Source organism: Fukomys damarensis, unplaced genomic scaffold (assembly GCF_012274545.1).
Source record: "Fukomys damarensis isolate Sample0158 unplaced genomic scaffold, DMR_v1.0_HiC HiC_scaffold_11, whole genome shotgun sequence".
NCBI lineage: Eukaryota > Metazoa > Chordata > Mammalia > Rodentia > Bathyergidae > Fukomys > Fukomys damarensis.
In genome coordinates this window covers 3,151,605-3,164,448 of record NW_022900923.1, presented here as the reverse complement: position 1 = coordinate 3,164,448, position 12,844 = coordinate 3,151,605, and the positions used below count along the sequence as shown (strand labels likewise).

Here is a 12,844-nt window from a genome sequence, read left to right as displayed (position 1 = left end):
GAGACTCTTAAAAAAAAAAAAAAAAAAAGCAGTGTTTCCAGCATTGTCCTGATGACATCAGCAGCAGGATTATTGATAGGAGAAGCAAGGGGAGCCAAAATTCGTTAACTGTGGGGTATGCTACGACTCCTGCTACAGCCACTCCATCGGGTGGGTTCTCGTCTGTCTGTGTGCCATGGATGGAGAAGTGAGGACTTCATCATCTCATCCAAGGTCACCTAGCGAGGAAGGCAGGGACAGGGCTGTGAGTGAAGTCCCTTCCTCTCCCACCTCCTGATCTCACTGCGACCGTGTGCATCGTATTTTAAAATAAGTATTCACTTTATGCCAGAAAATGTTGTGCACCTTCACATTCTTGAAGATTTCCCTCAGTCCATCGGGCCTCCTGTGTTTCCTACCCTGGGGTGTGGCCAGACTGACTGTCTTCTGGAGCTTGATGGCTTCTGCCACATGGGTTACGGCAAACAGGCTGAGCTCACAGGGAGAAGATTTTCATTCTTTACAGACCTAAGGTAGGCTCAGAGGTGAAACAAGGGAAGAAGTGGCTCTGAGGAGAACACAAACATGAATTCACCAGTCTCCCTGTCCAACATGGGAGGAAGCTCTGGCTGTGAACTCATGAGTTCTATATGCCACTTGTTACAGACTTGGGTATTGCACGTGCAGCTCTTCTGTAGCTGCAAACTGAACATTGCTTGCTGCAACACAAAACATTCCATTCTCGCCACACTTGCTCTGCAAGCCTCCTCTAACCCCAGCTGCTTGGGAGGCTGAGGCAGGAGAATAGCCAGTGCGAGGCCAGCCTGCCCAACTTAGCCAGAGTCAGCCTCAAAATACAAAGGTCCAGGGACTCAGCTCAGTGGTAAAGAGCTCGCCCAGCATGTGCAGGATCAAGTTCCAGGAAGTGAAAAGTTAATTGGGGAGTTGCTTGGCCTTTCCTCCAGCTCCTAGCCTCCTTTCGCAAAGAGGACAGCGACTCTGCCACTACTAACCTGCCCTGTTAGAAAGCGGCCACAGGAGGGGAGCGCCTCAACTCAACGCCGGGCTTCACTCTTCATCGTGATCATTTCTTTTCGGAGCTGCAAACAGCATAACAATTTTCACTTGTGTTTGTTAGATCAGACATTTTTTAGAGTTATTGTTTTTTACTTAAACTGTACCTTAAGTTTGTAGAAAAACCAGAAATCACTACACTTTCCACGTAAGAGATCATGGCAAAGTCCGTGACCCTAGCCAGTCACTAAACACAAACTCTCAAGTTAGTTTTCTTGGAACCTTGAGCCCTTAGGCAGGTACCCACCCGGAAAGGCAGTGACTGCGCATGCCCACCTCCCAACGGACTCTCAGAGGCTTCCACACCTTCCTCTGCCATGTCTGTTGGAAGACTTTTGGCTCCACACTGAAAACCATAAAACCATAAACCAGATCTGAGAAAAACCCACAGCTGCATACATTTGATGAGAGTCTTAAACTGATTTTCCAAAGATAGGGAGCTCAGCAAAACCCAAAATCCATGATGTCAGCAGTGCCAGGCCTCTCTCCCAAAGCCAGCGGGTATTCCGTGGAAGGTGGAATCCATGTGTTCCTGATCTATTTACAGTTATCTCATCAAAATGCCATTCGCATAAGTTTTTCCAAAGTTTGGTGACCTTTTCCTTCTCAGTCTCTCAAATGAATTCTGGTGGGAGTCAAGTTTTGCCAGGGAAACATGATTCCCGAAGTCTAAGTTATTTTCAAAACCAAAACTTCGTAAATTTCAAGTAGCTACTTCCACTACCACTTCAAGTAGCTTTTATTTTCAGCAACAACATGACTCATCTTTAAAAGTGTTGTAGAAAAACAGCTTTTCACCACCTCACCAGAATTAATGGGACTAATTTCTGGCTGCCCATTCCACATCCTGTGTTTTTCCACTACAATCTACACTCCCTGACTTAAGGAGCTTACAGTCTAATAAGAATATCAGACACAGGCACAAATACTCTCGTATCAAAGTAGAATCCATCAGCTGAAGATTCGGCATCTCTCAAACAACCTCCATCACTATCCCGCCTTACACACAACGTAGTTCACACTCGTTCTTCCAAATTACATATCATTTTTAGTTCACTTCACCTGGTCTATTCTTCCCTCTCTCTTGCCGGTGTAGTTCATGTCTCTCCCAACATTCTGCCCATAGTATTGTCCTAGCCTTCCTTCTTATGTGTATATCCATAGCTGGGTAAAGACTTGTCCAGAAAGGTGGCTGAAAAGCTTGTGCTTGCCTCTGAGTGTCTGTCCGTCTGTGTGCCACACGCGCACACACACACACACACACACACACACACACACACACACACACACACACACCTGAACTTCCGGTGGGGAAGGCACAGCTGTTAAGGATTGTGCCAACCTTACCTTTGGATGGAGCGATCAACATTTCCTGGCTTGCCAAGCGGGATATGTCTGGATCACCAGTCAGAATTCACTGTGGAGCACCAAACAGCGGTAAGAGAAAGAGTGAAGTTGGATTTGGGGGTCTGAAGCGGAAGAGAGAGGAACCTTGGGGAAAAGTACAGTTGCCTTCTGCCCAGCTTCCTTCTGTATTTTGCATCTGGCTGCTAATCCCGGCCTATGCCAGGCTGTGTGAGTCATCTGGATATCTGAGTGTCACAACTGCATCCACCTGTCTGTGGACATCAGGATGCCCCCCCAGGACAGCCGGAACAGGGATCCCACACCTATGTTGGGACTGTGCTGGGCTTCCATCTGTGCCCCCAGCTAAAGCTGAGAGATCTTGGTATATCCTCAATCTGAACTATTCAGCCTGCTCAATAAATTCAGTGATATTAAGAGCTTACCCTCCAAGCCTCATGAAAATTTTACTTATCCGAGGAGCTTGCTCTCAACTTACACGCAGGAGCTTAGACCTTTACAACTGGAAAAAATATGAAATGTGCAAAAGTATCCCATTATTTAAATAAGAAAACGGAGGTCTGGAGAGGTGACCGTGTGATGCCTTCAGTCAAAACTAGGTAGCATTCAGGGTTCATGACTTGGTTTTGTGTTTCCAGAGATGTGGCGTTTCTAGAGCTCACCTTCTCTCATCATTTTCTTCCTTCTGCAGCTAGATCGTGGGTCTCTTGAAGAGCGAAAGTGGTTTCTCATTTCTTTGCACATCCAGCCCACCCACAGCTGGAAGGCATGGCTGGGAGCTGGGGAGCCATAAGTGCCTGTGGGATGCTAAGGGATGCAAGCTGAAGAGAGAACAGGTACTGTGAACACGTATGGCTAAGTGGGTGAGGAGGCCCTGGGAACCCACATTCGTCAGGTTCCGGGCCTCTCCCTCTCACAGCTGCCCTTCAGTCTGTGGCTTAGCAGTTACTGGGAAGAGATACAGAGGCTTCGCTGACCCAGTACAACTCAAAATATTAATGTAGGCATCTGTCCCATAAAGGAAATGAACCGTGCACACGGGTGGCTGCCACAGAGCACTCAAAACCCTCTTGAGCATCCATGATCCGAGCTCACAGGAGAACACTGCACACCACTGTCTTCAGGACACCTTGAAGACCTCAGACGTATCCTACTCCATTCTGTTTACTTCACCTAATACAATGCTTTCTCTCAGCTGCACCCGGACTCAGATGCCCCTGAAGGACAGAGGCTGGGATGGCGAATAGTTCAGATCCACGGCTCGCTGTCACCACAGAGGGTCCCAGGAGGTCCCCAAAGTGGAGATGCTAATGTTATGGCTTTGTCTCCTTTCTAGCTTTTATCTTTTCTATCCTGCCTCCACACGAAGGGTGGTGGAGCCCTAGCTGAAGGTCTGTCACGTGGAAATGACACCGAGCTTACATTACACTGGTGTAGAACTCACAACAGATTCTGGGTCAAACGACTGCAGATGACAGAGGAACATGGCTTCTGGATCAACATGGAGTTGGTTTTTTTGTTCAGAAGCAGAACCGTGCATCCTGTAGTGGAGGAGGCTAGAGCAGGATCTAGGGCACAGGTCTGAGGTGATGGCTGCTCCAACCCTTTGTCTCTGTCCTCCCACCTGGAACCTGACAAGACAATGGCCGTGGCTGTCCACCAACTGTGGCCACCACGCCCCTTCTGTGACACTCCTCCTGTGGCCAATTCCATTACCACCGGTGACTGCTGCTGGGAGCTGAAGGGCAGTGCATTATCAGAACAGGCTTCTCTCTCTTGCTTATCCTGGAAACCAACTTCCGTACCCACCCTACGTGGCTTCCAGGCAACACAGCAGTGGCTATGTTGTGCCAGCACAATCAGGCTGGCTCCTGCCAGTGTGGCTACCACCCGATGGGGGTCGGAGCAAGGCCCCAAAGATCAGGTGAGGAGCCTAACCCACCCTACATGTAGAATGTTTTCAGGTTCACTGACTCCCATCCAAGAAAGAATTTTCAGTGAGCAGCACAGGGAGGGTTTTATTAGGCAGAGTCAAAAGGAACAGAATACAGACAGGGCACTTGTTTCCTGGAAGTGGAATCATTTATGCTTCTCTTGAGGGAGTGGAAAAGGTGGCCCACACTAGAAGGGTCCCAGCCCATTTCACAGGGATAGGCCCAATTGTTTTTGTTTTAAACAGGTAATTTCAACGTTCTTTGGATTCTCTCAACCTGTTCCTTTATCTTAAGATCAGAGCCCTGTTCATTACTCTCTTACTTAGACTGATTTATGGATTCCTGAAGAATTTGGGTGTGACAGTCTGGAAGGAGAGGAACCTGAATCTAACCAGGGGAAGCTGATGCGGGCCCCCTTGGGCAGCTGGGTTACAGAAGTTGCAGTCTTCTCAAAAGTAAATTTCCACTTATGATTTCCATGTCTCCTCTCTACCTATCTTCCTTTTCTTCCAGCTCTTCCTTAACCTCACCACCCATCTTTTTTGAGCACGCAAAGACATAATGCCCACCTAGTGCTTGAGCCAATACCTGGCACACAGAGGCAGAGACCAGTGTTCCTGAGCTGCCTTGGTTTGAGGAACAATCCACTTCCGGGCAGGTCTCCTGGGGCGGGCTCCTTTCCTGTCCTATGGGTTCCTGATCAGAAGGAGGAACCTCACAGGCAGTGAGGAGCCAGTTTAGAAGCAGGTTGGGCAGCAGGGGGGGTGCAATGTGCCCTTGCCCCTGCTGGCTTTTTGAAATGCAGATTCCTCGATGTCTTTGAAGTCTCTGGCCACTTCCGATGAATGGTGAACGTCTTTCTGGATGTTATGCCTTCTTAACCACGCCATTTCTCACCCAGTCAACACTCCTGTACGGTTCCAGGCTGGTCCCACACATTCTTCCAAGATGAATTCAGAAGGCAAGGCAAAGAGAGGGGAAAACAGCTTTGAACAGGGTCCAGGCTCAGGCTGAGGAGAAGGCGGCAGTGGGGTTCTGTGACTCAGAGGTTGACAGGAATTCAGCCCCAAGGTTTCCATGTGCGTCTACACTGCTAGTGGCCTGGTGACTAACCCAGCCCAGCAGTCTGCCTGCTCCTCTTCCTACAGCAGTGGGGTCGAGGCCCTGGAGCCCCATGAGGGGTCATGAGAAAGGGGGCTCCACACACTGGGGACCAGTACAAGTCGTCACACTCTGCCTTCCCTTCCCACCTCCTACCAGGCAGGGTGGAAACACACACCTGGCACCTCTTAGCCCCCAGGGCCTGCTGTGTGGGCACCACCAGCCCCTGGGCACGCGTGGATCCCCAGCTGCCCTCTGTCATGGAGTCACCTCATCCACAGCTTATAGATGAAGTCAGTCTGACCACTTCCTGCCACTGCTGAGCTCTGACTTGGTGTCCAGGGCGTGGGCATCACAGGAAGGTTTTGGTGCCACTCACAAAGCGCACCTGAAATCAATGATTCCCCTCAGCCAGGTTCCTAAACTCACCTGCTGGTTTTCAGAATAGATAAACAATTAGGAAGTAAGAAAAAATGTCGCTGAAATAGCTCTACAAGAATTCTAAACTGCAAGCAGGACACAGGGGCACATGTCCGGAACTCTTAGCTACCCAGGAGGCTGAGACAGGAAGATGACAGGTTTGAGGCCAGCTTAGGCAACTTAGATTTTGCCTCAATATAAAATAGACAATAAATAAAAAGTGTTGGGGATGTAGTTTGGTATGAGATCCTGCACAATCCCCAGTATTACCAAAACAAAACAAAAATATTCTAAAACATAGTTTTTAAAAATCCACTGTTATATACAACTAAAAAAGAGAAGTGGCATTTGTCATTTTTAAAAAGATCTCATTTTTTAGAAAGCTCATAAAATACTTACCTTGTCACTTATTTCCAACTCAAATCAAGCCATACTGTATTTTCAGAATGATCACAAGCAGCCCATAAGAAAAGATTGCTTACTCAAGTTTCACATTCTGAAATAAAGGGTTTGTATGACGCTGGGGAACATGCAGAATTATTCCAATGAGGATTCCATCAATCTGAAAAACAAGGACAAAGGCTTGACCCTTGAGAACACATGTAAAATGTTGTTTATCCTTGGGGACAATTCCGTGGCCTGGATGTAAACCTGGACTGCAGCTCTGAGGCCAGGCATGGCCACTGCCTTGCTGGAGCAAGGGCCCAGGAGCTCCCTTCTGAATTTCTCCAGTGTGTGAACAGCCTCAGGGCTCCCCAAACAAGCACCTCCTGGAAATTAGCATCTTTCTGAAGCAGAATCTTCCGGGTTCCAGGATCCTGCCTGTGGCTGAAGGGTGCTGTCCACTGCGGTTAGGAATTAACCTGGCTTTGCCAGCTCCTATGTGGACAGCTGGACCGCCTGGGCCCTTTCCACCAGCACAAGACCTCCTGAGACATCTCACCCCATGGGGACCCAATGTGATGCTGCCCTGGAAAAAAATATATACAGAAGAACGTAGGGCCTGACACCATGGTCCAGCTTGTCTAGAAGGCACCACGTCCCCTCCTTTTGAGAGAAAGCATTCAGTCTGCTCTTTCTCTCTTTCCTACAATAGATATTTGTGAATATCTGCCTTCGTCACTTTCCTTATCACTGGGACATGGAAGGCTGAGGCAGGAGGATTTCAAGTTAGAGTTCAGCCTGGGCAACTTAGCAAGACTCTGTCTCAAAATAAAAGGGAGTGAGGATGTAGCTCAGTCTGAAGGCCCTGAGTTCAAACTCCAGCACTGAAAAAGGAAAGTGTGGCCTTGAGCTACAGCCCCAGCAAGAGCCTTGTTACTCATTCACAATGAACAAAGTATAGAAATTGAAAGCAAGCATTCAGAAACTTCTATCAAAATCTGACACTAGAAAAAAAAACCTGAAAACCTTCAATTTTAGCCAGGTTAATGGTGCACAGCTGTAACTCCAGTTACCCCAAAGCTGAGTAGAAACTAAATGATAATGATATCCAACCCAGAGGCAGAAGACAAAATGTTTCTGAATCATTTGACTACACACAGTTGTTTTAAAAGGAAAAAAAAAAATCCTAGGCCCAAGAGAAACACCATAGGCAAAGAAAAATGACAAATTAATAATAAATTTTTGCAATTTATAGGACAAGGAATCACACTGGTAAATAAAAAATATCTAAAAATGGACAAGAAAAGACAACAATCCAATAGAAGAAAATATGAAGAGGTGGCCAAGTACAGTTCATAAAAAGGGAAACACGTGGCTTCTATACACATGAAAAGATGTCTAACTGTGTTTGTAGTAAAAGGAATAGAAATAAAACTGCTCCAAGTCATGATTTCTTGCCTTGCAGACTGGCAAAAATCCAAAAGTTTGACAATGTATTACATTGTTGGTAAGAATGAATTAAGGGATAAGCTCCGTGTGGGACACACACACACACACACACACACACACAAACACACGGGGGGGGGGCTGACAATTCCTAGTAAAATTACATATACATTTAACCTTCGGCCCAGCGATTTCATTTCTAAAAACCTATCTTACAGATACACTAGCAAAAATGCAAGAGCTATACAAGAAGCTATAAGGGTGAAACATACCTGTGCTATACACACATGCAGTGGTTCGTTGCCACGACCTGCGCAGCGTAGGGTCTGAAGCTGGGGAGAATGGTGGGAGTTGAAGAAAACTGAAAAAAAAAAAAAAACTAGATTATTCTTGAAAGTTGGGACCAGGCGGAACCATGGCCCGATGAGCTATGGCCGCCTGGAGTCCCACGCACTTTATTTAGAGTGCAAGGCAAACAGGAAGAGAAGGCGGGACAAATAGCGCTGCGTGCCCTGGGCTGAAGTACCGTGATTGTCTTGTGATCAGGGCGTGCGCAGGAAGGAAGCAGGAAGGGTACAGTGCGCCTGTCTCCTAGAGCCGAGCCATCCAGGGTCTACAGTGTCTGTTTGGCTGATCCATGGCAGAGAATGTGAGCAAGGAGGAGGCGAAGGGCCATCTTCAGACTTGAAGACAGATTTGAATCTGTCTTCAGACAGATTTTAAATGAAAGATAAACCCAAATATTTGTACAGTTAGGAAGGAAAACAGTAGATCAAAGAGATGGCAGGCCGGGGACTCAGCTCAGTGGCCGGGAGCTGGGGGCTTCGCGATGCGAACGCCAGGAGCCGCTGCCTAGAAGAGGAGTTGGTGTCCTGTTCTGCTGCAAGTGGGGACTGTGGTTTACGCTTTATGCATTTCCCAAAGAGCTAGAGAAGAGGAGACCCTGAGTCCCTCCCTCCCTCCCTCCCTCCCTCCTTCCCTCCTTTCCTTCCATCTTATTTCGTGGCTATGCCCTTTGTTTCCCCAGAACAGTGTTCTATTTGCCGAAACTGGATTGTTGGGTTAGATTATAGGAGAAGGACTGCTCCCTCAGTCTCCCTGTCCACCTGGCTCTGCAGGAAGAGAGATGCACTTTGGGAAACGCTCATCGCTCAGCCACAGCTGTGGACACACGGTTCTCCCGCCCAAGCCAGCGCAGTCTGCACCCAGACGGCTGTGACAGGGAGGTCACCGGGGTGGGGCTCTTAACCTCCTCCCGCTCGCTCACCCAGCCCAAGGGAGCCCTGTGTCCTGACGGTGACTGCAGCAGGACCACCACCCGTCTCTCCATGTCAGTCAGCCCTGATTCTGGCCAGCCCTGGGACCTGAGCTCGAGGCCGCAGGGAGGTTTTGTGACGAAGGACAAGGTTTACCTCTGTCTCTAAGACGGACTCAAGGGGAGAACTGGCTGTCTGCAGCTCACAGCCTCAGTCCTCCTCCTGTTCCGTCTCCACTCCTGCCAGCTATGAACCACACCTGTCCGGTACACAGGACCCCCGCTTCCTGGGCCCCTGAGAGGAGCTATCAGAATGATCCTGTGATTTCCTCAGCATGTGGGCTGAAAACGTACAACACCGGAATGATCGATAGTTTTGTTAGTAAAACAGATTTTTTTTCCTGTTGTGGGCCAGGCAATTTGTAGCCACCTTAAAATGTCTTAGTACTCTTTATCCAGCAACCAACCACATATTTGTTGAGGGCTTTTGTGAACGTAAAACACTGTACAGGGCCAACAGATTATGAAAGTTACAGCAATAATGTTTACAAGGCTGGAATGCACCAATAAACTCTGTTTTTACAGTGCTTTGTGTTGCCATTTAATAATTCTTAGGATTTACTGTGATGAGCCTAACTTTTTCAAGATCAGTTTGCCACATTATAGAATCTTGTCTTCCAGTAGTAGCACAGGACAGAGAAGTTGAAGAAGTAATAAAATGCTCCCACCCTGCTCAGACGTCTTGTCACCTTGGACACAGAGGATGTAGACTGTGTTGACGCCACACACAGGTTGGTGTCCCCCAGCTGCTTTCTGTCTGTGCAACCAGGATGCCGAAACCCGAGGTTCCCACAGCAGCCTCTGACTTTGCCTTGACCTGCTTTCTAGTCCTTGGTCTTTGGCTTAACCTGATTTCTATTTCCTTGGTGTGTGCGTGGAGAAAGGGTGTTGTGGCTATGTCTAGATGTCCCCCAAAGCCTCATGGGGGGGTCACTGGTGGGGATTTTCAGAGGTGGCTGGATAGAGGTTGTGCAATGCTGGGATTCAGGGTCCATGATTACTAAATTAGTCTACTGATTTGTTGGGCATAGTTCCGAGTGTGGATAATGGGAAGACCTTCCTGGGTGTGAGTGCTCCCTATCATAAGGGCAAGTAGCCTGGACAGAATATAAGGGATTGAAAGGGCACCTGTTACGTTTGCTTGCTGCTTCCTCAATACTTTGCTGCGTTCTGCGCACCATGGACTATTTCTCCTCTGCAATGCTCTTCTGCCAGGCCAACCTGCCTTGGAGCCAGCCAACTGAACTGAAAACTGTGAACTGGTATTTTGTCTCAGCAACAAGAAAAATAACTAAACAAAAGGCTTAGAGGACACTCCTAATATGTAGCTTGAAAAATCTCAGTCTTTCCCTAAATATCACTTCCTTACACAAGAGATATCTCAGCACCATTCTTCAAGGAGTGACCCCCACAGCTGTTCATCATAGAAACAAAAAATAAAAGCAAATGCTGCTTAAATCCCTCTTCTTTAACAAGGTCATCTGTTGGGAAATTCTGCAAGAGTCCCTGTGGTATTATCTCTCCAGCTGCGGTCTTTCATCTGCAGAAGACAGGGGACATCTCACCAGGCAAAGCCATAAATACCTCCCCAAATCCTCATGATAGCTTTTCTTCTACTGGGGAATGCCCTACTGTGTCCTGCAGAGGGGGAGGCACAGGCTTTGATGCTGCAAACCTCAGCCTCTCCAAAATCCCATCCAGACCTCCAGAATTTCACTCCCCTAACACTGGAGCCTCAAAGTCTATAGAAAATGCAGCCCGGATTATCCACTCACCTGGTGTTTTATCACCAGCTTTTAAGGATGGGTACACTAAACTTCACTTATCCAGAACACAAAGCAGATGAGCCTGTGGAAGGTTCAAATGGGAAAGTGCCTCTTATGCAAACCACAGTGGGCTTCTTTAAACCATGGCCTGAAAAGAAAAAAAAGAAAAAAAGAAGAAAACAGCAATCCAGGAAATAAAAAGTTAAACAAGGGCTTTCAGTTTTGTACATGAATTTGAAACAACTTTATCCCTGACTCATGTTCTAATTTATTCATGATTCTTGGGAAGCTCTATCCCTAAGCTATGATTTTTTTTAATAGCAAGTTTCCATTTGTAACCATTAGTGGATGTTTCCACAAAATTGGGTTTCTGGAAAAGGACTGAGCAGGGACAGAGTATTCCTGGATCACCGGGAACTGCTGGGCCTTGTCCTTGAACAATCCTTGTTGGCCCACTTGGTCAAGAGGAGCTAGATGCATCTGCATGCTTTTCTTGGTCTTCCTAATGCATGGTTATTCAAGTGGAAAAATAAACAAACAAGTAGAAAAGGGTGAAAATAAAAAAATATTTCGGTGGTGGACTACTTGGATCTTCACTTGTTGTAGGATATGGATCTGAGGTGGTTTTGTTTTTATTTTTTTCCAGCAAGAGACCCCCACCTTTCATGATCTGACAAAGGGGGGTGATATAAATAATAAAATAACTACAAAGCAAGCAAAGAGACATCTTTCCCACCCTCAGTCCTTCTGCTGTCAACCTTCTTGTAGCACCAAGCAGCAGCTACAGAGGGGAGAAAGTGTCAGAAGCTGGAAGATAAACAAAAAGTTATCGGTAGCTTTATAGTCAACAGATCAAAGAACCTGCAAACACCAGCTCATTTATCTTGTGGTCCCACTGAGCCATTTCTGAAAGGAAACCAAACCCATCACCTGTCCCCTGAGGCCCAATACCCATGTACACCCTTCCTGTCCCACCTTGAGACAGACTAGACCTGCACATGCGTCTACCTGCAGTGCTGGAATTATTAACCTGCGCGCTGGCTCTGATGGAGGCTCTGGGTCCTGTCCCTCTCCCAGTGGGGATTGTGCTGTTTGCTGGACATTGTCCCCCTGTAACACTGGACACTTGTCCTAGACCCCAAGCTTTGATCCTGGGTTCTGGGTCTCTTAGGTGCTATGTGGAATGTTTCCCACTTCTCAGCTCTTAAAGTCCTAAGGAAAAAGAATTCAAAGTGCCTGTGGCCACTCAGCCTCCTGAGCAGAATTCCCCAGGCTGACTCCCGAGGCTGATTCACCGGCCCCTCAGACTGTCATCAGAGGTGACTGGCTACCCCGTGAGTTACAGGAAACCTCTCGGCCTCAGCTCGGTTATTTATAGAGGAGTTTATAGGCTTCTTCCACAACTCAAGGGAGGAAAATCAAACAAATGTCACCTCCTATTATCGTGGCAACTAAGTTCCACTCTGGAAATAGACATTGGAAGCTTCACCCATTAACTAGCAAAGCAATCCACAGGTGCATTTACATTTTAGCAGTACTTTTACACTTTAAAAACAATTCTTTCAGCTTTTAACTCCCCTCTGGAACCCTTCCTGATTAGGCCCACCTCATGTGTAGTCTTTTATACTACTTTGCTTTGGACTAATGCTGTACTAATGGACTTCCAGCACATAGAACAGGGTTGTTCATAATTCTCTTTCCATGTGTCTTTCCTTCATTCTCTCTCTCTCTGTGTTTCTCTCCCCCTCATACTAACTCAAAGCTTACTATATGCCAGGCACTGTTCTAATAATTTTAATCTGCATAAGAACTCGAAAGCACACATTCTGTTCTTAATCCTATTTCACAGATGAAAGGACTTGACTCACAAGGCACTCTCATCACTGGTCCATGCATAACTTGATTTCTTCATTCACTCATTTTTCCATTGTGAGCAATAAAAGCCAACTACCAAATCCAAGAATTAGAACACAGCCATACCTACACCTATCCATACAATTTTCTGCTGCCTCCATTGTCTGCTGTTCACCAGACACGCTGAATTTTGTGTTTATATTATT

At 47.0% G+C, this 12,844-nt stretch overlaps 1 long non-coding RNA gene across 9 annotated transcripts in view; it reads right to left on the bottom strand.

Annotated features, from left to right (window-relative positions):
- The window catches only part of LOC104875105, an 11,613-nt gene extending 3,462 nt beyond the window's left edge, over positions 1 to 8,151 (bottom strand). The window contains exons 1-6 of one of the 9 annotated variants that reach the window (XR_004516572.1): positions 7,976 to 8,151; positions 6,273 to 6,435; positions 5,632 to 5,885; positions 2,401 to 5,292; positions 993 to 1,079; positions 346 to 507 (exon numbers count right to left, since the gene is read on the bottom strand). This is a non-coding gene — a long non-coding RNA (uncharacterized LOC104875105). Of the gene's footprint in view, positions 1 to 345; positions 1,080 to 2,400; positions 5,293 to 5,631; positions 5,886 to 6,272; positions 6,436 to 7,975 lie in introns of all 9 variants that reach the window. The other 8 variants (XR_004516571.1, XR_004516574.1, XR_004516570.1 and 5 more) reach the window with 8 other exon arrangements.
- Between the last annotated feature and the right edge of the window lie 4,693 nt (positions 8,152 to 12,844).